The sequence below is a fragment of the Alexandromys fortis genome, unplaced genomic scaffold (assembly GCF_014885135.2).
Source record: "Alexandromys fortis isolate MF-2015 unplaced genomic scaffold, M_Fortis_MF-2015_v1.1 scaffold_128, whole genome shotgun sequence".
NCBI lineage: Eukaryota > Metazoa > Chordata > Mammalia > Rodentia > Cricetidae > Alexandromys > Alexandromys fortis.
This window is the reverse complement of record NW_026068012.1, coordinates 656,414-682,652: the sequence shown is the minus strand read 5'-3', so window position 1 is coordinate 682,652 and position 26,239 is coordinate 656,414. Positions and strand designations below refer to the sequence as shown.

The window sequence follows — 26,239 nt, the reverse complement described above, 5'->3', positions numbered from 1 at the left end:
CTGAACTTGCCTAAAGGTGAGATGATCTTTCGGGGTTCCTGATTCATGAAGGAGTCTGCAAGACATTCTGCAGGACACAACAGATAGTGACTGAACTGCCTTTGAAATTTCCTGCTTCATGAAAATGTCTGCTGGAAACTATGGGCCTGTAGGCCGAAGATGGATGCCCCAACGGTACAGAGGAACTTTGGGTGACTGTACAGGCAGCGAGATGTCTCTGTCATTTCTAGAGTTTTGGATTTCTTGTTTGCTTAGGTAATATTATATCTTTCTGGAGTCTTTGATGGAGTTAAAGAATAGTTAGTTATAGTTTTCCTTAGTTATGATAAAGATTATTGTAATTTTACTTGATAACTGTTTTGTTATATGTAATTTTGCTTTGTTAATGTTAAAGCCTTCTTTTTTCCTTTAAACAGAAAAAGGGGAAGTGATGTGGGAGTGTCATATATCAATCTGTTGATTTCATTGGTTAAGCAATAAAGAAACTCCTTGGCCCTGATAGGTTAAAACCTAGGTGGGAGGAGTAAACAGAATAGGATGCTGGGAGGAAGAGGAAGTGAGCTCAGACTCCACAGCTCTGCTCTCTGGAGCAGAGGCGCCATGCTCCCCTCTCCCAGGCATATGCGATGAAGCTCCGACCCAGGATGGACGTAGGCTAGAATCTTCCCAGTAAGCGCACCTAGTGGTGCTACATAGATGATAAGAAATGGGCTAAATTAATATGTTAGAATTAGCCTAGAAGAGGCTAGATAGAAATGGGCCAAGCAGTGTTTAAATGAATACAGTTTGTGTGCTGTTATTTCGGGCATAAGCTAGCAGGCGGCCAGGGTGCTGGGGACGCAGCCCCACCGCTCCTATTTCAACATACTTGCACAGCCACACACAGATATACACACACAGGGGCATGCACATGCACCTACAGGCACACAGACATGTGCACACATACTGATGTACACACATAAAGACATGCACATGTACCTCCAGACATACACTCAGATGCACACTTGCACACATCCAGGCACGCACACACAGAGACATGTTCACATTTTAAGAGAAGGGGTGAGGGTAGGGAAGCTTGCAGTGCCAACACGCATCAGGGGAACAAGTCAGAGACAGAACCTGCACTGAGCCAGGATCACACGCACACACACACAATCAGGAAGGCAGGAGGGTGGTGGTGCTGGACACTGGGTTCTGCCCTGGCCACCTCTACCTCGTCCTTCTGTTCCAGACAGCTTTATCATACCGAGTAGGGTTTACCCTCCCCACCCTCCTCAGCCTCCTTCCAGCCAGACACTCTTGAGGCTCCTTTCCTTCCGCATTTGAGAGGAACATGGGTTGGCACAGCGGTGGCCGCCATTCATCTCTAATGAGATTATGATTACGTTTAATGGCCAAGGTTGACATTTTTTTAGGTTTTGACAGAAGCAAAGCTTATGCGTATTCTATGCATATCTGTTTGTGCCTGCGCTCTCTGCAAGCATCCACGTCCCGTAGCACATCATAGTTGATTAACTGACTGCACACTGAACACTCTTCCGCATATATGCACTCCCGCATGCCTGGGCTCTCTTAGTGGATTTGTTTGCTCCACACCTGGGGCAGGTAGCAGACGACGTGGGTTCAGCACTTTCTGGGTCACTGTTGGAATAATGTCACTTAGCTGGGATTTATTCGCAGTGCTGCTGTATCAATATACCCCTTATTATTTTAGGGTCGGGTTTCCGTGTATAACAAGAATGTTGTTATTATCGTCCATGGGGTTTCATTATTGCACTTCTAGAATGGGCCTTTTCTTCAGAATCTCCATTTTCTCCTTCATTAACTAAGAAGCAAATTAGACCTGCATTTAGCCCGTGTCTGCCAAATGTTATCTTTAGAAGCCTCCCCACCTTTTCTCCCTCCTTTGGGGTTTCTGTTTTCTTTCCTCAACTCTGTTTTGCCCTCTCGATCACTGCAATTAAAATGAATTTGGGAGGAAATGTGATTGGGGGGGAAGGAGGAGAGGGAGTGGGGTGGGCTTGACCAAAATACTTACTATACATGCATGAAATTCTCAAACAATAAAAAGAGGTATATCCATAGGAAACCAAATCAGGAGAATACCATCAGCACAGTGTGAAGGATTGTCTACTCATGGAAATGAAAGGTCTCTAAAGCATGGCTGAAGATGCTGATGGGCTGTGCCTAACAGTAAGACTCGAGTATCAACTCCTACTACCAACGTTCAAGCGGCTAGGGCAGGAGAAAGTTTGTGGAACACTGTCATCAAAGAGTTAATATCTTTATTATACTAAATAATTTCACAATTGGGGGAGGAAATGAGCCATCGGCTTCTGAAAGACATCAGGTGACCAGCACAAATGTGAGAAAGATCCAAATGTCATTATTAATAGGAGTGGAAATGAAATAATTTTGTACGCTAGGCTAGTGGAGATTACAAAGCTGTTTGGGATTAGAGGGATGGCGCAGGTAGAGTACTTGTTTTGTAAGCATAAGGACGTAGGTTCAGATCTCAGACCTCCACGTAAGGAGCTGGTCATGGTAGCGCATCTGCAGGTGGACACACAGAGACAGCAAGTTCTGGCTTCAGTGGGGGACCCTGTCTGAAGAAAGAAAGAGTGGTGTGGAGAGCCTCCACGCAAGTTCTGGCTTCAGTGGGGGACCCTGTCTGAAGAAAGAAAGAGTGGTGTGGAGAGCCTCCACATGTACCCTCACCGGCAAGTACACACCCCATGCTCCACTGCACACAAATTATTTGAGCAGAAGTACAAGGCTAAGGATGCCCTTGTACTTGTAGGTGCAGATGCAATAGAGTCTCCTTGGCATACCTTGTGTATCAGATACCTTGACATATGTACAGTTGAGCCCAGCAACTCAGTTCTTAGGAATTTAACCTGAGGAAGATGGAGTAAGTACCGCCACATGTATGTGTGGATCTTTGATACTCCATGATTTATGATACAGACAAATGCCATCTGTGTACAATAATCATACATCTGTCTGATCTATTACATAGCTCTTACAGATCATAAAACATTCAAAAATAATACACACAGCATTGTCCAAGTTTTGTAATTAAAAAGGTCTATCTGTGCATTTAAATAAATGAAAGTTTGCCAGGACTCTCTCAGGGAGGGAAGGGGAGTGAGGGAAGGACAGAAGACCTCTTCTTTCTCGTGATCTTTTTACCATTTTATACCGTGGTGGTAGAGGTGTTCCAAACACCACTGTATGTAAAACAGGAGGTTTTTAAATTAGTATAAGCTGAATAACTGGAACAACCGGCAAAGTGAGTTAGACTTTTGTGTTTCTGAAAAGGCGACAAACCTTGCGGGAGCTGTCCTTGGAATGGCCCTTGGCAGATCCCCCCCCCCCACGCTGGAAGGCTGAAGGGGTGTTGTTCAGTCTGGCATTGTTGGGACAGTCAAGCTGAGACGCGGTTTATTGACAGGAGTGTCGCTGAAGAACCACACGGAGTTGAGCTGTTTGCTCTCAGATTTAGCAGTTGTTTAGACAGGGGGCTCTTTATTTGAGCGCAGACCTGAGGGAGTGAGCCTCAAGGCTGAAGGGTACAAAGAAGACATAAGCAAAAAAAAAAAAAAAAAAAAAGTTCTTTCTCAGCGTGGATTCCTTAGGGCTGTACTGACTTCCCTCAGCATTCGTGTTACTCTTCACACTGCGTCTCCCCGCACCCTCCCTAGAGGCTTCCTCTTGGACCTAACATCATGCTTTCGTTAGCTACATTTTCTGCTTAACCAAAACCAAAGCAGGTAATAGTGACTAGCAGCAGCATCACCACGGCCTGGACAGACCTTCCCCAGCAGCCTTCATAAGAACCCCCACCACGATTGGAGCTACTGGTCCAGACCCTGGGATGGTGTCTTGATGAAGGCCTGAAGATCTCAGAAGAGGACAGAGGAAGCCAGCATTTATTAAGTGTCTAATGTCTCTCAACCCTGAGAAGCTGGCATTTATGGAGTCCCTACTGTGTGGAACCACTCTCGTTTCACAGGAGTGAGCAAACAGGCTTTGCGGCCCCTTGACCAGAAGATGCAGAACCTGAGTCCAAGTCTGCCCAGCCATCCTTTCCCCTTCTCCATAAAGAGAGAAATGTATAGGCCTGGGCTACTAAAAACAGTGCAAAATGTACCTTAGTGGCCATCATTGTGACTTCAAAGAGAAGTAGATTCGCTTATTCCTTACCCGTTATAAACGCCCCTCTACCAACCGGTAACAACTCAGCTGTCACTTTACCCAAACGGCCTTGTCATGCTGTGGACACCTTGTCCTCCTCTCCCCGACTGTCCGGGTCTCATTCTACCATGAACAAGTGGATAACAGTGTTGGTCTTTGTACCACTGACTTACAATGTTCTGGAAGGTTGTTCCAGTTTTGTCTCGAAGACACTGAGAGAAGCAGAAATGTTCCCAGGGTTGTCTGAGAGCATCGTGGAGTTGTGTCATGGCTCTGGCTTTTCTGATTCCGAATGAAAGAAAGTATCTGTGCTCGTTCCTTGCCTCTCTGGTCTGACTCATATCGGCCCCCTGGAATGGAGCAGAGAGGCAGCGTTGGTGTGAGGAGGGAACATGGGTTTCGCGAAGCCCAGAGTATACATTTACGACTGAACACAGAGTTTGCTGCTGTTTTTTTTTTAAGTCACTATCGAAATGGACAAAAGTTGTTATTAAGCTCATTTCCTGTGTTATTTATTTATTTTTTTTGCATGTGATTGTAGAAAACAGAAACAGAAAGAGTCAAGTCTGTGTAAGCTAGGAGAGAAATCCACAGTGGTGGGTTTGCACACCGGCCTTAATTGGCCCAATTGACCTTCTCGGCTGTATTTACAATTGCCTTGAAATTGTAAACAGATGTTGAAGCCCAGCTTTAATGGTCTCCCACATCTGCTTCGCCAGCACGCTGCCCACCAAAGCAGCTGTAATTAGGGAGCACCTAGTGACTACATCTTTTCTTATGGGTCCAGTCGATTGGATTTCTCTCTGAGGGATTAAAGTCCACCCTCATTCTCACTTTTATTTGAATACATCATGCATTGTGTTTTCTTAGACAGAACGGCCTGCCAGCCAGTACAGAAAAGAGAAGAAAAACACCCATGCTAGGTATTCTTCATGGTGCAGAATCCCCAGCTATGGTGAAAATTGTCGGGTGCACAGGGCAAAGCCTTGGATACAGCCTGTGCTTTTTCTGAGTTGCTTGTTTGTTTCCAGCTGCTCAGCCCCGAAATAATCACACAGAAACTATATTATTTGCAATACTGTTTGGCCAATAGTTTAAGCATCTTTCTGGGTAATTCATATCTTAAATTAACCCATCTCCATTAATCTGTGTATCGCCACGTGGCTGTGGCTTACTGTGTCTGTCTCCGGAGGGGCTACATGGCTTCTCCCTACTCCGCCTCTTTCGCCCGGCATTCAGTTTAGTTTTCCCCCACCTAGCTCTACTCTGCCCTATCAGGACAAACCAGTTTCTTTATTAACCAATGGTATTCACAGCATACAGAGGGGAATCCCACGTCAGGAGCATTACCAGACAACATCTATGCGCACCACCATGTCAGCAATGTCAGGGACATTATTGACTGACAGTGTTGTTTTGTTTTGTTTTTTTTTATTATTAATTCCCCACCCCCTGCCTCCTTCCAATCCATTTCTCCTCTGTTTCTGTTCAGAAAAGGGCAGGCCTCCCATGGGTATAAACAAAGCATGGCATATCAAGTTGAGGGAGGACTGAGTGTCTCCTGTTGTATTAAGTAAGGCTGAGCAAGGCAACTCAGTATGACGTATAGGTTTCTGGAAGCCAGCCAAGACATTATGGTCAGGCCCTGCTTCCTCCACAAGTAGGTGAAGTGATACAACTCACACATATGGACAGAGCCCAGGTTGGTCCTATGCAGGTGCCCTAGCTGTCGGTCCAGAGTCTGTGAGCTCCTATGAACCCAGGTTAGTTGTTTCTGTGGGTTCCCTTGTGATGACTCTGAAACTCACCTCCTCATCCCCCCAACCTCCTAGCCCCCCCCCCCCCACCTGGGCTCATACAATCCTTCCTCCCTCTCTTCCCTGGTCTTGGCCCAGTGCTTGGCTGTGGATCTCCACATCTGTTTCCATCAGTCACTGGATGAAGGCTCTCTGATAACACCTGGGGTAGTCACCATTCTGGTCACAGGAGATGGACAGTTCAGGCCTTAGCTGGGTTCCACCTTGTAGACTCCTGGGAGTTTCCCTTGCACCGGGTTTCTACATGGCCCCCAGATGACCCCCATCAAGACACCTCTTGCATTATTCTCCTCCTTTATCCACCTCCTCCAATCCCTCACGTTCCCATCCTCGCTCAACCCCCAGTCTACCCAGGAGATCTCTGTAGGCTATGTTTACTTAAAAAATTTCAAGCCCTGTCATGGTGATGGACACTTTTAATCTCAGCACTCAGGAGGCAGAGGCAGGCAAATATCTTTGAATCTGAGGCCTGCCTGGTCTACAGAGTGAGTTCCAGACCTGCGAGGGCTAGGTAGTGAGGCCCTGTTATCTTAGAATGTAAGTTAATGTTATTTAAAATTGTAAATTGGGAGATAATTTGCATTGGGAGATAATTTGTAGAATTTATTCACCCCAGTTCCTTTTTGTATGTTTCTATCCCTCTATTAAAAAAAAATCAAATTCCTAATATTTTTCTAATGGGGATTACAAATTTACCCCAAAAGCAATTTTAGTTTAAGGGGGCAGGAAGTGAGGCTGGAGTCACCCCAGAGATACCAGCAAACACTTCCCCTAACAGCGCCCCCAGCTGGGGCCCGAATGTTTACACACAATTCCTGTCAGGACCCAGCGGAGATGTTTATTATTTGAGCCTAATTTCTGTATAAGCAGTTTAAGTACTTGAAAGGGAAGCGCCTAGGACTTCTTCAAATGAATCTTTACTTAGATACTTCCGTAGTTTTTCTCTGAGGGTGTTCTCAAATTCCCAGCCCTGTTTATGGAGCAATATTCCTCAATTATGAAGTATATTAATTGTTTTAAAATAGCTACTCACCTTTTCTATTAAGAAGTTGTTTTAGCATTGGGGCTAAAAGTTTTGCCTTTAAGTATAAACATTAGTTAATATAGAGATCTCTATAAAAGTTAGCAATGAAATTCTGGGATAAAAACTTGGTGAGCTGTTATGAATTTCTCAGGTAAAACCACACTCACTTATTCTGATGATGAGCTAGTTACGATGAACCCTCACTGTTTCCTGTGAGTCACAGTCTTCTTAAAAATCAAAGTTTGTGTCTGTGTGCCTCCCGCCCTTTGGCAAGCGCTTCCAGAATCGCGGTCACAAGTCACAAGTGTACCTCATGATCTAGCAGCCTGACACCCAGAGAAATGAGTGTTTACTTTATAGCTTGTCCTCCGAAATAACAGGCTGTGCTGTGCCGTTCTCTCGGGTTCGACTTGTTAATGTTGCGGGGTGAAAAACATGCGTGTTACTGCGGACTGCTCGCGGCTTGGAGTGTCCATCTGTCTGAAGACATAACACATGTGTACAGTTTAGCCCTTGAACTGACACTATCTGAGTGGGATTTCGTCGATGTTCAGTTCAGTCTCTGCCGTGGCTGTTCTTTCCTGGGCTGTACTTCAAGAGCTGGCTTTGGTGTTTGATGGCTGTGTACATCCAGCCCTCTGTTAGGGCTCCAGCCACCGTCTGGTTTCCTGGGCTGCTACCTGTGTGTTCCATCTTCTTCTGGGGTTCACACCCCATAATGAAACCAAAGTCTTTGTGTTTGTACATAAAAAGAAAAGTGGTTTTCTCCAAATGATGAATTTGGAGCCATGTGTCCTCCGGCCTGCTGTCAGGGGAGCAGAAGGACCGGCACACTAAGAAGCAGGCGTGGTGGTGCTGTCTGTGACCTCTTGCGCCTGCAGTCTCGGGCCGAGAGCACTGACATCCTGCTGAGCCCGATTTGATGTTGGCACGAGACCCATGTTTAGTTCTGCTGACCTGGGAGCATGGTCCCTGAAGCCGCAGGAGTGGCGTGCCTTTGCTGCCCGGAGCCGAGAGGGGGACATCTGTTGTCTGTGTTTCTTGGGACTGTCCTGTACAGTCACAGTTCCCTCACTGCTCTGGAGCCACAGTCAAAGATTCCTGTGTGGCAGGGCTGAGCTTGCCGTGGCTCTAAGTGGGGATCTAGTCTCTTCGTCCTTGCTTTTCTTTTTCAAAGTCAGATCTCTCTCCAGGGTTGCCAAAACTGAAACAAAATGGCTGAACAGTGCTTCCTAAATGTTTTCCAACTTTAAAATTAGCCCGGATTCCTGTTATTTGGGAAAGGGGAAGAAAGAACTGGAGACAGCAGCCGCTTAGGAAGCTGTAGGTCTCAGCTCAGTGTTGCCATTCCTGGGTGCCTAAGAGTTGCTCTGGCTGCTCCACGCCCACCAAGCTGAGGGGGGGCTGCCATTGCTGCTCCAAGCCCACCAAGCTGAGGGGGGGCTGCCATTGCTGCTCCAAGCCCACCAAGCTGAGGGGGGGCTGCCCTTGTTTGAGTTGACATTCATGACTGTAGTCATCCTGCCCGTGTGTCCAAAATCACACCCTGATAAAAGTTAGTACTCAGCTCTTTGTCTTGGACCTCTGTGTATCATTTTGTTCTTATATTGTCCAACCTTCCTGGCAAGGGTATACTCTTCACATTCTTGCCGACGACTTTGTGAGCCTGACGTTACAGAGCTATGCCACTAGCTAGACATCTGCGCCTGCCTGCTTGGTTCTTGGGGGCAGGGATTTCTAGCTTAGCCAGACCGTCACTCTATTTTATTAGTTGTTCTTGGCATGCACATGGTCAAGATGTAATTTTTTTTTGTACTGCATTTTTAAATGTGAGAGCTTAGGAGACACTGTGTACTTGGGATCTTGAGCTGCCCCTTTGTCGAGGCTCCTTGAAGGAGCCCGATTACAAAGACTAGCACAGAGCTGGCTCCAGTGCTCAGAGGCCCCACCTTATAAAGCCTTCTATACCAGGCAGGTCAGGTGCCGCACTAGGATGTGGCCACCCCCCTCATTGCCATTTGCCACACATTTTTGGCCCGGTTCCAGCTGCAGGAGATCCTGCCTTGTCCCCCGCTGCCAGGATTTCCCCGTACCTGCGGGCAAGGCGAGAGGACAGTGCCGCCTTAAAGTAGCCTCTTCCCAGCCACTGCCGTCACGGTGGGGAAGTGGCTGTTGCTTTGCCGGGTGCGGGGGCGAGTCACGTGCAGGGAGCAGGCTGCCTTCCAGAACAACCTTGCAACCCAGGGCATCCACTCAGGGATGCTTTGGAAACTCTGTACCAGGCAAACTGCGGGTGAGCATTCAGACACACGCCTGCCCGCGGGCAGATTCATATGTCAGGGTAAGACAGCAGTGTACTAGGTGTGCGCAGGAGTAGTGAAGGTGGTTGCTGCAAGTCAGGTGACTCCTAGGGGGGGTTTATCAAGATAGAGTTTCCTCTGTGTGCACCCCTGGCTGTCCTAGAACTCACTCTGTGGACAGGCTGGCCTTGAGCTCACAGAGGTCAGTGTACCTCTGCCTCCCGAGTGCTGGGATTAAAGGTCTGCACCACCACCGCCCAATCACATCTTAAAAGAGACAGTGAGCTATGGCTGGCCTTCCTTGGCAGATCGGTGGCTGCCATGTGACCACATGTTTGGACAAGTCACTTAGCCTCCCCACGCATACTGTAGTAGACAGAGAACCAGAACCGTAATCTTCTGTGGCCATGGGGTCCCCACCGGCTGTGACTGACGTGAGGAGCTGGAGCCGTAAGGGGCTTTCTCGTCTCATTTCACACCCACTCAGTCCATGGAATGACCGTGTTTAGAGAGAAAGTCTTCACAGCCGTGGATTAGATATCAGTATCCAGGTTCTGAAGTGTGATATTCTCCCAGCTAGGACTCAGGCAAGGAGCCAGCTAACTTGGTCCTTGAGTTATGCGTCCTTTCTGTCCCCATTCTTGTGATCAGGCGTGTCAGTCCCGTTTTGGTGTTGTTGCTTTGTTTTTTTGTGTTTTTACTGAACCATAACTTTAAGTACATAAAAGCTAGAAGGACTCTGGTCAAGCCTTCCCTGGGCCCTCAGATGATGGTCTGTGTCCAGCATCAGTGACCCACCTAGGTGGGCTTTCCTGCATAGCCTTTCAGGCTCAGGGCTTCAGAATCTGATGGAGCCTAAAAGCTAGGTTAGATGTGCCCTCAGGGAACAGAAGGGCACAGAAGGGGATTAAAAGTGTGTGCTGCCACTGTCCGACTTTATATTCCAACTTTTAGAATGTGTGTACAGACAAATCACTAACAACATGGCAGTGGCAGCTGAGCAGTGTGACATGGCAGGCAAAGTGTAGCAAAAGTTGAACCTGAGTGTGCGTCTCCCGGGACCAAAGCGGCGAGACTGTCTAGAAACAGAACAGTGGCGTACCACCTGGAGTTCCCGAGGACTGGGAGCACCGCAGGATGCCTCCCCCCCCCCCCAGCAGAAAGAGGAAGAGGATGGAGGTGGAGGAGAGGGGATGGATGACGCCTGAGCCTTGCCCTCAGGAAGAAGCTGAAGGATACTATGTAAAGTTGCCAGGCCGTGAAAACCAGGGAGGGGCATGGAACCAGCTGAATGAAACAAGTTACATTTTTAGAGTACTTCCCCTCATGTTCCATGTTTCTCTAAGTATCACAGAGTTTTCCTTGATGAACAGCTTACGCTGATCATGGCACATGTGTCTCCTAAGGGTGGTCCCGAGTTTTTTGAAGGCTGCGACCTTTATTGCATTTCCCTTTCTCAGGGAGGTGAAAGGCGTGATCCTGGAGATTATGCTTATGGTGGGCCTGAGGAAAAGGGATTTATGCAATCAAATTTGCAGATGGTCTTTTGTTATTGATCACAACTTTTATGCTCAGGATCAATTTTAATCTACTTGGCATCTTTAATTGCTTATCCACTTAAAAAATTAACCCCACGGATAGAAGGGCCTCTTCTAATGTGAATTGTTTTTGGCATCATATTATCTATTACCCTCGGGGGAAAAAACCTGCTGAATCTGCTGTTAACCTTTGGGGCAAAAAGGAAGAAGGGAGGGGGAAGCAGGATTTTGTTGGCTCTTTCTGTCGCACTTCCAAAGTGTTAACCGCACTTCCAGAGTGTTAACTGTCTAGGGAAGAACTCGTCCATTTGTGCGTTCAGTCACTCACTGCTTAAGCTCTGTGTGCGAGTCCTGACCATCAGAGCTACGGATGTGCCATCTTTAGACATTCACTCCTGCATCCAGTGTCTGCCTGTTGTCCCTATGTCCTGTGGTGATCCCTCCTTTCACCTGATCCTTTCTGAACGATGGATCTAGACACCCTCTGCCTGCTCCACATACACTGAAAAGCTGAATAGCCTTCATCTAGTTCCTAGGACGTGGAATGGAGGCAGGGGATGCTACAGACTGAGGTTTTTATAAAACGATGAGAACCAATCAGGTCACCAGGAACTGCTCGAGGAGGGTGGTTCTGCCATGCCAGCCCTCACTCCAACCCAGTTACCAGGGTCGGGGCCTTCCCATCCATTTATCTAGCATCTTCCTTCATGCTCTTGTGTCTCGTAGGTCCCCTGGCCCTGCCATCCTGTTGTCACCTTCCCTCACGCTGGCCTGTTTTAGCACTTTGTATCCCACATCCAACTCTTCCTGGTCTCCTTTATTGTGTTTGTCTATGCTCAGGCCATCCTTATTCCAACCCTGGAATCCTCTGGGTCTTTCCTGAGTGATTTCTCCAAGCTTACTAAGAGGCCGTGTGGCAAACCCACTTCTGTTGCTAACACTCATCGGGTGCAGGCAAGCTGTCTCACTGGTGAACTGGGGGCAGCGCTGTTTTATAGCTCACTCATGGTTAGTGAGCTGGTGCAGGGCATGAATCGTTTGGATGCGGCCATTCTAGAAGACGCTGTATTTAGAGAACATTGCTATTTGTTGTGAGTTGGGGGTCAGCTCAGATAGACCCCCTTAGCCCAGGAGTTAGGACAGTCCCCGCAGAATGTGGTTCAGTGCAGATAATTGAGAGACTTGGGAGGTCAGGGTCAGGCCATGAGGGGCTGACTCCGTGCTGGCTCCAGGAAGAACTCCTGGGTCACAGCCTTGGAAGTGGCCACTGCTGAGGAAGGAGATGTCCCCACTGGAGCTGCGGAACTCGAGAGCTTCCCATGCAGCTGCAACCGTGAAACATGTTCCACTGTGGCTGCAGCTACGCACAGCTCTGGGAACTCTAGTTTTTCCGCCATGCCGGGGACTAGATGTAAACAGCTGAAGGGGACCTTCAAGTCTCACAGGAATGTGCTTCCAGAGCCTGCAGAGCGTCTGGGAGAGCCACTGTGTGTTCGTGCAGTCTCTGAAGGACAGGAAAGTACCCCTCAAGGAAGGCAGGAGGCCCTGGGGTACCAGTCCCCCATCTGTTCCAGGGGTCAGCAAAAGCATCCAACAGGAACTGGCTTTGGCTGAGTCTCAGAGGACAGATGGGATGGGTGGGTGTGTTGTGGGTAGCTGCATTCGGCCGTCCTGTCTTTCTCCACATCACCGACCAGTAAGTCCTGCCTTTTCTTCTTCTAGCCCCTCTTCTGCCTCCCTGTCCATCTCCAGAATAGCCCCCGCTGCTTCCCCGTACCTCCGGAACCCTCGCTTTCATCCCCAGCCCATCTCCTGATAAGCTTTCTCTGCCAGGCGCCACGGAGATAGTCCATGGACGCTGGACCACATCCAAGCCCTTGCTGTGTTTTGAGAGCCCTCTCCCATGGGCACCAGAGATCTATCGCTTCCTGTGCAGCTTCTTGCCTCACAGACGCCAATCTCCCTCCTTTCATCTCTTGCGCAGCAACGTCCTCCCTCATGCTCTGCCCCCATCTTCATCTTACTGGCGTCATCGTGGCCACCTTGAAGGCAAAGTCCTCATCAGCAGCCAGGCGGCAGTGCCTGCCTCCCCTCCTCGGAGTCAGGCTTGCTTACGTACAGACCTCTTCCGGTTACATTTGAGCCAATTGTTTTTATTCTGGATGCTTAATGAACTTGGGTTAGGATCGATTTATTTGTCTCTTAAAAGTTAAAATTGTTGTTTGGCATAGATCTTTGGTATATTTAGAAAAAGAGAAAAGTTGCTAGCGCAGGGTAATGGAAAGCAGAGGAGATAATTAGGAAGAGACCCTAACGAGCCTTGTGACCCTCAGAGAAGCTTTTCCTGCTGTGGAGGGTCCTCGCTAGGCCTGTGAGAAAGAGAATGATCGGGAACAGGAGGAAGAGAGTGAATGGCTCCCTCACGAAATGCCTAAAAGGCCACTTTAGATCCTTCCTGGAAAGAACACTAAAATTCACGTAGGTTAGTGAAGAACCAGCTCACAGAGCATGCAGGTCAGTGCGAGACTGTGGGGTTGGTAGGCGTCTCGTTATTGCTGCTCTTCCGTTAAAGCTGGTCCAGGGTGAAGCTGGTGCAATTCTCTCGTTCTTCTTCTTTTCTTCTTCTTCTTCCTCCTCCTCTTCTTCCTCTTCCTCCTCCTTCCTCCCCCCCCCCCCCCCCCCCCCCCCCCCCCCCCCCCCCCCCCCCCCCCGACATAGGACTCCTACTCCTGGCACTAAGTGGAAAGTTCCCTCCATCTCCAGATGTTTCTCCTCTAGTTTGGAGAGTGGTGCCCTCACTTTGCCTCCCCTTACCCCACCCTCCCCTGCCACCCCATCCGCTGCTGCCCTTCAGCCAGTGGCTGGCAGATGTGAGGGTTCCAGTTCTGACTGGATTTACGCAGCATCTTTTATCCTCCAGACAGCCCTGACTTGTTATCTGCTGTCCAGAAGCCGCAGTTTAGAGGCCACTGCACCGCAGATGTGGTATCAAATACCAGAGGTGCAGTCAGGATCCATGGCCCTCCAGTGGGCTAATCCTGCTTGAGGCCGAATAGGGCCCTTGGCCTGGGAAAGGTTTCCCAGTAGGGTCCTGAACGGGCGTGGCAGGATCAAATCTACCTCCTGTATTGAAGTTGAAACAGGAAGGCTAGCTTACAAGGAAGATGAACAAAGCATCTCTACAAATCACATAGAGCAGTGTGCGTGCGTGTGTCTGTGTGTGTGCGTGTATGTCTGCATGTTTCTCTGTGTGCATGCGTGTGTCTGTGCATGTGCACGTGTCTGTGTGTGTCTGCGTGTATGCAGAGAGGCTTAATTGAGGAGAGAAGACCCACTCTGGACTTGGTTGGTGTCCCCCAGTGAATAAAAACGATGCAGTGGATGAAACATTGGCGTTTGTTCTCTCTGCCTCCCGGGAAGGGTGACCAGCCACCTCAACAGCTCGCCATGGCAGACTGTATGAATGGCGGTCACCAGCGCACATGGCTCGCCATGGCAGACTGTATGAATGGCGGTCACCAGCGCACATGGCTCGCCATGGCAGACTGTATGAATGGCAGTTGTCAGGTATTTTGTCTCAGCCATAAGAAAACGTCATGAACTTCCTTTTCATGTTTATGCTAGAGACGGGCTTCAGTGTTGACACACATTCTCCTAGGAGGAAGCTGCAGTGCAGGAGAGCTGGGCTCTGCTTGTGCCCATCTCACAGCTGGTCAGATGGCCGCTGCTAGCAGGTGCACCTGCCTGCACCTCCTGTGTATCTTTCTGCTTGTCCAGCTTGAACAATGAGACCTTGCCAAAGATCCATCTGGCATTGCATCGACACACCCGAGAAAAGAGTCCACTAGGCACACCTTGACCAAAAGGGTGGGTACGAGGCTGAGCCATCGCCTAGATCACTCCTTAGGACCACCTAGCATGACAACGGCCCTAGTGGTGACCAGCTCAGAAGTTCCTAGAGTAAACTTGTGTGAAAGCGACGTCCAGTCTAGGCTCCCAGCCGGGGCCTGCTGTGGTGTGCACAGCTGCCAGACTCACCTATAGATTGCTGCATTGTAGTCTTTGCAGTTGTCTCTTCCAAATTCCTGTGACTCTGATGTGACCCTCAACGTGTTCATGCCTGTGTCTCTCCTCCTTTCAAAAAATAAGAAATAAAAAGAAGAAAACATTGCAGTAAACTCAAGTAACAGCTCACCAGGAGTGACCATAAACATGCTAATGGCCAGGAATAGGTCATCCCCAGACCGCTTTCCCAAAGGGTGCAGTCGCGCGAAGCACTAGTCAGTGCAGTGTGTGTGTGTGTGCTTGGATGCCTTATTTCCAGTGGTGTGGATAGCAGGGGAAATGTTTGATTTGCATTTCTCTCATGGTTAGGGAAAGTAAGTGTCTCTATGTGTGCATACCCCCAGAAGAAAACTACATAGGGATTGCAACAAACCCAACACATGTGTACATTTCCCCCCATACATATATGCCTATAACACACTTTATAGGAAACCCTCTATAGCTTCTCTTTGGTGCATTCAAACTGCCTGTACCAATATTCTCATGTCTGGAGGACATCAGTAAAAGTACAGTTACAGTTATCACAGACTGACTAGTGAGAAGAGGGTAGCGTATACATCGGATGATACATTGTTGATACATCGGATGAAGGGAAAGGTCACATCCCAGGTAGGGTGGACGGTAGCTGAGCATCCAGCTGTGCTACTCAGAACATTTAAAATTTATGACGTATTTATCCCCAGAATTTTCCATGTAATTTCATTGAACCACTGAAACCACAGCATGTGAAAATGCACGTGGGGGAGGGACCCCTCTGCGATCATCCATTATCATCCCTTCTCTTGCTTTGTCCTGATGCCATGTGGCTAGATAGTTAGAGAATCTGTCTGCATAACACCTTAGTTTCTTCCTCCTAGGATGGGAGGGAGGAACCAGCTAAATAGTTCTGGTCTACGTGGCTTGAGAACAGGGAGCTACTTCTTTAGGTGATGTAGACATGAAACCCAACCGTGTGTAATTGACACGGATGACTCAGGCTCCGCTCCTCAGAGGGTAGTGGACTCGCAGAGTAAAGTAGCACACATCTAACCCTGGAGCACTTTTGTGCTTGCACACGCTCGCATCCCTCCAGCCCAGGTAGAAGTGGAACACAGCAGACAGCCTGCACACACCAGCCACGCGTTTGAAACTGTTGAGCTGACTGCTTCCAGGCTACCTGTGGCCTAGATTCATGCTTGCATATAGAAACATGGGAGGATTCCTGACTCTCTGGAGTCCTTGAAGGGGGGGTCACAAGTTAGTGTCTCCAGTCCCCATGGAACCAATCCCTTTGTGTGCCCTAAAGAGCTGTCACAGTTAATGGGGTGAGAGAAGGGAGGCCTGAGCACAGAGAAACACAATGTGGTGAGGACAACCACAAGCTATCCCACACTAACACGATGCCAGCTCCTAGACCAGCCATCGACTCGGCAGCTGTTTACCTGTCCACTCTGGCCTTACCCAGCTTGGAAGAAAACGCAGCTTGATAGACGTCAGCTTGGTTGTAGTGAGGAGACGAGCAGGACTGCTTTTCTCTCAGTGGCTATTGGCTGAAGGAGAGGAAGGAGCTCCCGCAACACTTGGTTGTTTCCGTTTCATCAGTACTAATCCTCCTGAAATTGGGATGAGGACTCTATGTGTGTCGGGGAGACTCTTACATTTTTACAAAGCTGTTGGTCCTTGTGTATATTGCAGTGCTTTGGAAACGTGTGTGTGGTTGAGGGAGATCTGACATACAGGCCAACGAAATCTGTGTGTGCTGTCCGAGTCAGCAGAGCACGTAATTCCAGCATGTGATATGATTGCTTCTATATTCATGGTATTTCTTTTTATTGAACTTTGAATTAAATGTTGTATTTGTTGCTTCTTAAAAATAACCATCTGTTTTTTATAATTTTATTAAATTTATTTAGTTTGTGTGTGTGTGTGCACGTGTACCTGTGTATACATGTGTGTACACGCCATGGCATACATGTATAGAGCAGAGGAGAACTTGTGAAAGTCGGTTCTCTCCATCCATGCACATGTCTGTCTCAGCATCCATGTCTGCACCATACACCATGTCTGCCTCAGCATCTATGTCTCCATTCATGCACATGTCTGCCTCAGCATCCATGTCTACATCCATGCACATGTCTGCTTCAGCATCCCTGTCTGTATCCATGCCTGCATCCGTATACCATGTCTGTGGCATCTGTGCCTGCATTGATGCGTGCATCTGTTTACTGTGACATCTGCATCTGCATAGATGCCTGCATCCGTACACCACGTCTGCTTTAGCTTCTCTGTATTTATATATCCTTGGCTGTGTTGCTGATCGATTACAAGGCTCATCTCATGAAAGAACCAAGCTGGAGTCTGTTTGCAATGGTATCAGTGAAAAAAATGCTGTACAACAAAAAGTTTGTTTACCAAGCACAGCATCCCCTTCAGATTGGACGATGCTGTGAGATCTGCTCACCGTCCATCACTCAGGGATTGAGCCTCCGCCCACATGTCACCTGCACCCTGAAGTGCTCAGGAGTGAATGTGCTCATTGAGCATCTGAGGGGTCCTAGGGATACTCCTCCTCCTGGCTTCCGTCCTTTACCTTCCTTTCTTCCCTTCCCTTCTGATCATGATTCTCACTTTGAAGCAATGCATTTTGGTCCTCTGATGTCTGTTTCTCTCTGACCTAAACTTTTCATCTTCAAGTGCATCAGCTTTTGAGCAAACACGGTGTTTATTGTACTCAGAACTCAGCAGTAAGTCTCCAGTCTGTTCAGATGAAGTCTTGAAGGGTTGTTTGTTTGTTTGTTTGTTTAAATAGATGTTTCTGCATCTTATAAGGCAATGGTGAGGTGTCCAGGAAGTAACAGTGAATGATTACACACATCCAACACTGGTGCTGGGGTCATCTGAGCACATACCTCCTGCCTTCTTCACACCCCAACCTCCAGACCCCTGCTTTCTCTGCTCTGCCCTTGCCCTGCTTCACCCCTGCTGATGGGAAGGGCTGTCAGGTGCTAGTCATAGCTGTCGGGGACTTCCCATGTGCCTGCTCCCTTCTGCTGCTCCACGAGGACACCCAGCCTGGCCTAGGTAAGGTAGCTCTTTCACTGACCCCCTAAAGCCCTCTTCCTAATGTCTAACAAGTGCCTGCCCTTTGAGCATGAGAAATCCTGCAGCCTGTGGGAGCTGTAGCATCATAGCCATGTGTCTTAGTTAAGGTTTCTGTTGGTGTGAAGAAACAGTGACCATGGTAACACTTACAAAGGAAAACATTTAACGATGCTGGCTTACAGTTTCAGAGGGTTAGTCCATTATCGTCATGGCAGGAAACTTGGTGCTGTGCAGACAGACTCGGTGCTGGAGAAGGAGCTGAGAATCTTACATCTCGATCTGCAGGCAGCAGGTGACTGCCCTACTAACCTAGCTTGAGCATCTGAGACCTCAAAGCCCCCCACCCCTACAGTCACACACTTCTTTCAACAAGGTCACACCCACTCCAACAAGGCCACACCTTCTAATAGCGCTGCTGCCTGTGGGCCAAGCTTTAAATGCATGAGTCTAGGCAGGCCATTCCTATGCAAACCACCACTCTCTGCTTCTGCCTTTAGGGTCATAGTCTGTTTTGTCCCACTATTTCTTCATGGGATCCGCCTGTAGCTGGGAGTCTAAAAGACCTCCATTTGATTCTTTCTGCTGTGTGTGGCTCAGCTGTGTGGCCTTTAACAGCTGCCTTGCTCTCTCTGAGCCTGTTTTATCTGTCACACGGGTGCCTCCCCACTGAAGGAGTATGAAGATTAGGGATAATGTCTGTAACATGGATGCTCCGGATGCTGTTGGGCATGACCACGTGTGAAACTGTTGTGGTCCTTGCCCTAATTTCCATGTACACAGGCTTCAGAGTTTAGACTGAGAAGCTGTGTATAGGAGGCTGATTAACTCACCAAAGAAGGGGGAGAGGTTGTTGTGAAGGTGATGTTATTTCAGGTTTCCTTGTGTAATATTTAGCACAAGAGAAGGTGTGCAGTGCTCAGGACTCAGATGTTGTGTGGCTCACACGTGTGCAGGTACATCTTGATCTGTGGGAACCATGTGCCCCCTCCTGCCTCTCCACCCAAGGGAGTCCACTGTCCAGGGGGTGCCTGGCACCTGGGGTGGATTTTTATGTCCGGAGCTCCTCCAGCTTCTGGGTGACGTCAGTTTTGTTTTTCTGGGTCCCCTCTGGCCCTCCCAGTTTCAGGGTCCCAAATCTTTTGACCTTGGCGTTTCTGAGGATATGTGTGTCATGATTGTGTCTGGGGTTGTGTGGCCTTCCCCCTTGCTGTGGCCGTGGACCCCAAACACCCTCAGGCCACTGTACCCCTGTGCTCCAGATGCCTGAGGATCTGGCCACAGAAACAGCCGTGTTGAGTTGTCTCTGACTGCTCAGCTAAGACCACATCTTGATAAATGGCCAAATTATCTCTTAATTGAGTACAAGCAAAACACAATGGGGGGAAAGAGAAGCATTCTTCACTGCTAGTTCTTCAAGGGAAATTAAGAGCTCTTTCATGTCTGATTTTGAAAAGTGGGTTTAATGACACTATTGTGTGACTAACTCCGTGGGTACGCACATCCTCCAGGCACAGCCCGTGACAAAGGCCTTCCCTTACTGCATCGTGCAGCCTTTCTGATGTGGTTACCCGGACAACCTAATGTAAAAATATTTTGACTGCAGGTATCACAAGTGACACCCGGGCCCCTCTCTCCCCAGTGCGGGCACAAAAGCGGGTTCTTTAAGGCCCGTCCTTTTAATGAACCGTCTTACCAGAGACACTCAGAATCTAATAGTGTGCCTTTTGGTGAAGTTGTTGAGAATTTTAATGCATTTTAGTTCTCATTCATCACGGCCTGTGTGCTCCTCGCGGGAGGGTCCTTAGAAATAGGATTAGCTTCTGGAGGAATGCATTAGCCACGCCGCAGAAGTAGGCAGAGAGCTAACCAGCCCGAGACTGCTCCAACCTTCAAATCCTTCGCTGCCCCTCCCTGCCCCCCCCTTATTGACAGCTTCTCATTGAATGGCATTAGTGTATTTAGGAGTTAGATGTTTTGTATGACCCTAGGCTGATCTCATACGCCCTTTCTGAAATTAATTCGGCGCTGCTTTACATGTTAATCCGCAGAGGATGGATTTGAAGAAGGTCAGAGCGGCGCAGCCCCAGAAAACACGGGGAGAAGCCGCACTCACAACGGCTCATTTCAGTTCCCAGACCTAAGCCCGGCTGCCTTTCCATCGTGACCCTCGGCCAGCTGTAGGCGGCTTGGAGGGCCGCGGAAGACATCAAACAGTAGGGTTTGATGTGGGCCGTAGGATGGACGGACTAATTAAGTTCAGCTTGGTTAACCAATTGCCGTTTGCAAATTGAACAATCGCACTTTGAAAGCTTCGGACACAATAGAACACAGAATCTTCTTTTTAGGCATAAACATGCCCAATAACGGAGTAGCAGTTTTTGAAAGAAGCTTATACCAAATCCACACGATTTGGATGTCTCTAGCGTAGAGTTCGTTTCGCTGGTAACAAAACTCCAGCCTCTTTTATTCAAAGAATTGCGTGAAGTCAAAGGCAAGAAGACCCCATGCACTGGCTGGGGAAGCCGGTGAGGGAGCAGAGTGCCCAGTGGATGGAGGGTAGGTGAGTGTTGGAGAATTAAGAGATTTAAATTCTCCTTTGAGGAAGAAATTTAAATCTTGAGCCACAGTCAAACAATTGCTGGGCTGATCTCACTGATGCACCAGATAAGCGGCGATTCAGAAGATTAAAGTCTCGGATCCAGAAAATCAAATTAGAGAAGGCAGGGTCTCTTGGTGGAAAAAATCTCAGTTGTAGGGAAAGGCGGAGAAACTGCTTAAGTCCGGACTGAATAAAGATACAAATGGCAAATCCAAAGCCATCCCAAATTCGAGTGAAAAGCAAAGCATCCACGTTTTAATCTGCCTCCGGTGTGTGCACGAGTACCCCTTACTGATGAAAGCTTTTCCCACTTTGAAAGTAAGATGCTGGGCCGAGGTCCCATTAGCCGCTCTTTGTCCTCGCGTTCTGATGTAATCTCAGTCTTTACCAAATGCTTACTCTTTGCTCAGAGACATCACCAGACTGCCACGGTGTCTTGTAGCCCAGTAAAGCTGTTCTGCGAGATCGCTGGCAGGGAGGGCTGCCAACTGGACCTGAGGTTTTGCTACTGGATGTCTGGGGGGAGGGCAGGGCTCTTCAGTTGGTAGAGTGCTTGCCTGGCCCGCTCATAGTTCCCTGGATTTGGTCCCTGGCACCACACGAGCCGGGCATGGTGGTGCATGTGCGTAAACTCAACCGTGGGGAGGTAAGGCAGATGGATCAGAAGTTCAAAGTCACCCTTGAAAAAGGGAATCAAAGCCAGCCTCTAGTATATGAGATCACGCCTCAAATAAATAAATAGAAAGGATTAAGTCTTCTGGGGTTAGGGTCTTGAGCAGCCGTCAGCACAGACCCTCTGTGAGCTGTGGGTGTCATCTGTCATCAGCTGCCAGTTTCTCTCAGAGCAGACGGCAGGAAGGACTGACGGCCGCAGCTCTGGGCTGGGATGCAGGACCTCGGGTGCAGTGGCACCTCTGCTGAGGTCAGCGCTGGGCTGCTGCTGCATTCCTGGAGCTGAGGTGGAGTCGTCCACAGGAAAGGGACTTTACTGCTGCTTTTGTCTGTGGGTATGGCCAGCGATGGGAACAAGCTTGATTGTGGCTCGTGTGCCTTCCTGACCTCCCTGGGAAGGGGACTGGGGTGGAGGTGGGGGTAGCTCTCTTTAATTTGGATAGATGGTAGTTTTCTGAAATTAGCTATGGAAGTCACTTCTGGACTATTCTACTTGATTAGACTTAACTGATTGGAAACGGGCTGCATGAATTTACATGCATGCATTTACGACTGACTGGAGAAAGCCTGTGTGTGTCCATTGGTGCTGCCCATCTCTACTTCCCCAACAGGTACTTCAGTTAGCTCTGGGCCTCTGAGGGAGGAGCGCCCGTCCGATGAGTCCTGCAAGCTTATGCCATGCCTTTGTGGGCTGTTTGCACGGCTGAGGCTTTCACACTGGATTTTTGCACGTGCCGCCGATCTCGGCAATACGGGAAGCATATGTGACCAAAGTTGCTCGGTGCATCTGCTCTGTGTATATGTGTATGCTTCCGCTCAGCTCCCTTGTCTTGACAAGAGTGCGCTGGTTTCTCACAGTGGGAAGTTAGAAGGAACTCAGAAGAGATGGCATGTTTGTACTTAACTTCCTTTCTTTTTAATTGTGTTTATTTTTTATGTATATGAGCATTTTGCCTGCATGTATGTCTGTGTACCACATGTGTGCCTGGTGCCCCGAGAAGGCCAGAGAGGACAAGGGTGTGCATACACTGGGACTGTGAGCTGCCATGTGGGGAGCTGGGAACCAAACCCAGCTTCTCTAGGACAGCAGTGAGTGCTCTCCAGCCCTGAACTCTTGGGTTGTAGGAAGGGAAGGGGATGGGGATGGAGTGGGGTGTGAGGAGGGCTGGAGCTGCAGGTAGGGAACTTGTCAGAGTAAGACCTCAGCAGAAAGTGGGCCTCATGCGTGGCAGACAGAGTGGTGAAGCTGGATACTGGTTCTGGGTTGGGAATCATTATCCTCCCCCCCCCCCTTGAATGAGTAAGGTGGCCATTAGCCTTTGGTTCTGGTGCGGGACTCGGATGACCTGCTCCAACTGCCAGCATGACCGGCGGGCTCTGCACCTTCTACATGGAAATTTTGTCAAAGAGCAGTGATTAATGCTGAGGACATCCCAGCTGCAGGGAAGAGCCGTGCTTATGTGCGCATGAATGCCCAGGAGCCTTGGAGTACAGTGACCCTGTACCAGCACCATCAGCATGGCTTCCAGCTCCAGCCACTGTCTGAGACCAAGTCATGTGTGCGTGCATGTGTGTGTGTGTGTGTGCATGTGTGCGTGTGTGCATGTGTGCATGTGCATGCATGCATCCTCTCTGGAAATTGTAAGGAGGTATTCTTAAATAAATTAAAAACGGTGTGGAGTTAAATTTCCTTGCTCACTGGCTGCCTTCCTCCTCCACAGATAATCCCCTCCTCTGTCACCTTGCCCAGCCGGGCTTCAGATGGGTCTGGACCTGCAGTGTGCCCAAAAGGGCTCAGAGAGGAAGTGGCCAGCCCTGGCCCCACCTCTCAGTGCCCATATATTAAACTAACCAGATCCAACCAGATCCCTGAGTGATGTGCAAGGCTGAGAAGCAGCAAAGGGGAATTCTAAAATGAGGACACCTTCATTTCCCCCTTTCACCTCCACTTCTCACCCCACTCCTCCCCCTCCCTCCCAGTCGCTGCCTTTTCCCTCTTCCTAGACTGATTGCTAGAAGGAGGCCTTCGGATAAACACAGGGTAAGTCTTTAGTATAAGTGCCCCCCACACACACACATAATAGATTTATGTCTTAGCTCGTCTAAGCTGAGAACTCATTTAAGGGCTGGCCTGAAGGCCTCTGATTGGATCCTTGGAGCCCCTCCGAAAGAAGCCAGGTGTGCTGACTTAATCCGTAATCCCAGAACTTCTATCTCAAGATGGGAGAGGAAGACAGGGATTCACCTGGAGGCTTGCAGGCCCCCTAACCTGGTCTACATGGTACCTCAGAAATAAGAAGACAAACCCCTGCCCCAGCAAGGAGGATGGTGGGAGCAGAGAAATAACTCTGCGAAGTTGTCTTCCTGTTCCGCACAGTGCTGTAGCAGGTGGATAGGCAGGCGTACTTCAGACAGACAGACACGCACACTCACACATACACAGACACGCACACACACATGTGTGAAAAGGAAAAAAGAAATACTAAAAACGTAGTTCGTGGACAGGAGGGAATGTGTTTAGTGTCCTCACGCAGGGACATTGTAACTTGGCATGGTAGTGGCTGTGGCCGCATGGGCACCCAGCTCATGCTGCCTCCACGCCATCTCATTCAGGCCCACCCACACGGACTGTTATTTCATGGAAATTCGTGTTTGTGTTGGTTTTCCATCTCGGTAACAGAACGCCGAAAGCCTTCAGCTTCTACAAGGGACAGGTTTGTTTTGACTGGTGGTTCAGGAGTTCTAGTTCAGCGGTTCTCAGCCTGCGTGCCCCGACCACTTTCACAGGAGTCGCGGATCAGATATCCTGCGTATCAGATGTTTCCATTACAGTTCACAACAGTGCAAAGTGACAGTTACAAAGTAGCAACGAAACGATGTTATGGTCGGGGTCCCCACGACATGAGGAACTGCATTAAAGGCCCCCGCATTGAGAAGGTTGAGGACCACTGCTCTAGTTCCCGGCCACTCGGCCCCGTCGCATCTGTGGCGAGGCAGAATATAAAGGCAGCAGTGTGTGGAGGACGCTGCTCACTTCATAGAGACCAGGAAGAGAAGAAAGGGAAAAGAAAGGGCCAGGGTCCCAGTGTCCCCACTGAAGACACAGCCCCCTGGGAAAGGCTAGCCTCCAGCCCCCCCCCCCAGGCGCCTCTCCTTCCCAACAGCCGTTGAGAATATGGAAACCCTAGAGCATCTCACTGGGCCTTCTGTGTTTTCTGTGAACTCTGACTGCATAGCTGGAGGAGAAGAACACTCAGCTGTGAGATAGGAGAGGCGCACCGGCAACGTGGGGAGTGTGGGGAGTCGTCTGTTTGCCTCCCTCTCCTGGCCACCTCTTGAGGGGGTGGGATTTGGTGCTCTGAGGGGGGTGCCAGGTCAATGAGGGTCTCCCGGCCGCAGTTGTAGGTGTGTTAGAAGGAGGCAGGCTGGAGACATCGAGGGGAATGCCACCTTATTCTCGCCAGACCTCTGAAGACCACCAGCTGAAATGCCCATGCACTCTGGGAGAACCCAGTGAGCGTTGAGGACACATTTTCCACCAGGTGGCTTTAGGTGGGAGAGCTGGCAGTTCTCCTTCCTGCAGGTTGGAGGTTAGACTTACATTAGATTTAGCTGTTGGTTCCTTCCTTGAGGAGGTACCCGAGGTGCTGGCCCGCTCACCTCATTAGGCAGATGAGGGCTTGCAGCTGTTCCTCCCACAGCGCCGGACCTAATATTTCTTATTGTTAGCTACTTCCAGATGATGGGGTTTGACTCAAATGCCCCAAAGCGGCAAGTCTCGGAGTTGAGGTTCCAGCTTGAGCCATGACTTTTTGCTTTTAATGTCACTTAATAAGTTGTTCATACATATTCCACGAGGAATTATGGGCTGCTTTATTCATTACACATTTTTCCAACTCATAATTGCATTGGCACCAAGTGTTGGCCTCATTTGAAAGAACCTGGCATGTGACTTGGTTGCTGTAAAACTCCTCGTGCTTCTGAGAGCGGCATCAGACCATTTTCTGAGACCCCCTGGGGACATGGGCAATGTCGGTCCGTTCCTTCAGGACTCAGGTGAACAGCTCAGCAGTGCACGGCGTATCTTCTTGCCGCAGGCACACTGACCAGCGGCACATAAGGAACCGTGTCTCTGGGCCTCAGGCGTGAGAGCGCTTATCCAGGAAGTGATGTGGTGGAAGAAATGGGAATGGGGAGGTTAGAACCCCACTGTTTCGGCAGAGTGTTTGCGTTGCTTAGTGCCGGGAGGTGAGCTGTTCTGAAGAACGTTGACTAAATTTATAATCTGTTGAAGAGACCTTCTTTTTTTTTTTTTTTGTTTTTTTTTTTTGTTTATATTAGTAAGTTTTTTTTTCTTTCTTTCTTTATTTATTTATTAAATATTTCAGTCTCTTCCCCACCTCCGCCTCCCCTTTCCCTCCCCCTCCCCCAATCCGTTCCCCCTCCCTCTTCAGCCCAAAGAGCAATCAGGGCTCTCCGTCCCGTGGGAAGTCCGAGGAAAACCCTCCTCCATCCAGGTCTCGTAAGGTGAGCATCCAAACTGCCTAGGCTCCCACAAAGCCACTACATGCAGTAGGATCAAAGACCCATTGCCACTGTTCTTGATGTCTCAGTAGTCCTCATTGTCCGCTATGTTCAGTGAGACCGGTTTTAACCCAGGCTTTTTCAGACCCAGGTCAGCTGGCCTTGGTGAGTTCCCGATAGAGCATCTCCATTGTCTCAGTGTGTGGGTGCACCCCTCGCGGTCCTGAGTTCCTTGCTCATGTTCGCTCTCCTTCTGCTCCTGATTTGGACCTTGAGATTTCAGTCCGGTGCTCCAATGTGGGTCTCTGTCTCTGTCTCCTTTCATCGCCTGATGAAGGTTAATATTCAGGAGGATGCCTATATGTTTTTCTTTGGGTTCTCCTTCTTCTTTAGCTTCTCTAAGAACCCGAATTGTAGGCTCA

General features: G+C 49.1%; 1 protein-coding gene and 1 pseudogene across 7 annotated transcripts in view; both read left to right on the top strand.

The window, feature by feature from the left end:
• Hlcs (holocarboxylase synthetase) overlaps positions 1–26,239 on the top strand; it is a 172,106-nt gene that overhangs the window by 96,750 nt on the left and 49,117 nt on the right. The window lies entirely within an intron of this gene.
• LOC126513579 (MICOS complex subunit Mic10-like) lies at positions 14,324–22,900 on the top strand (annotated as a pseudogene).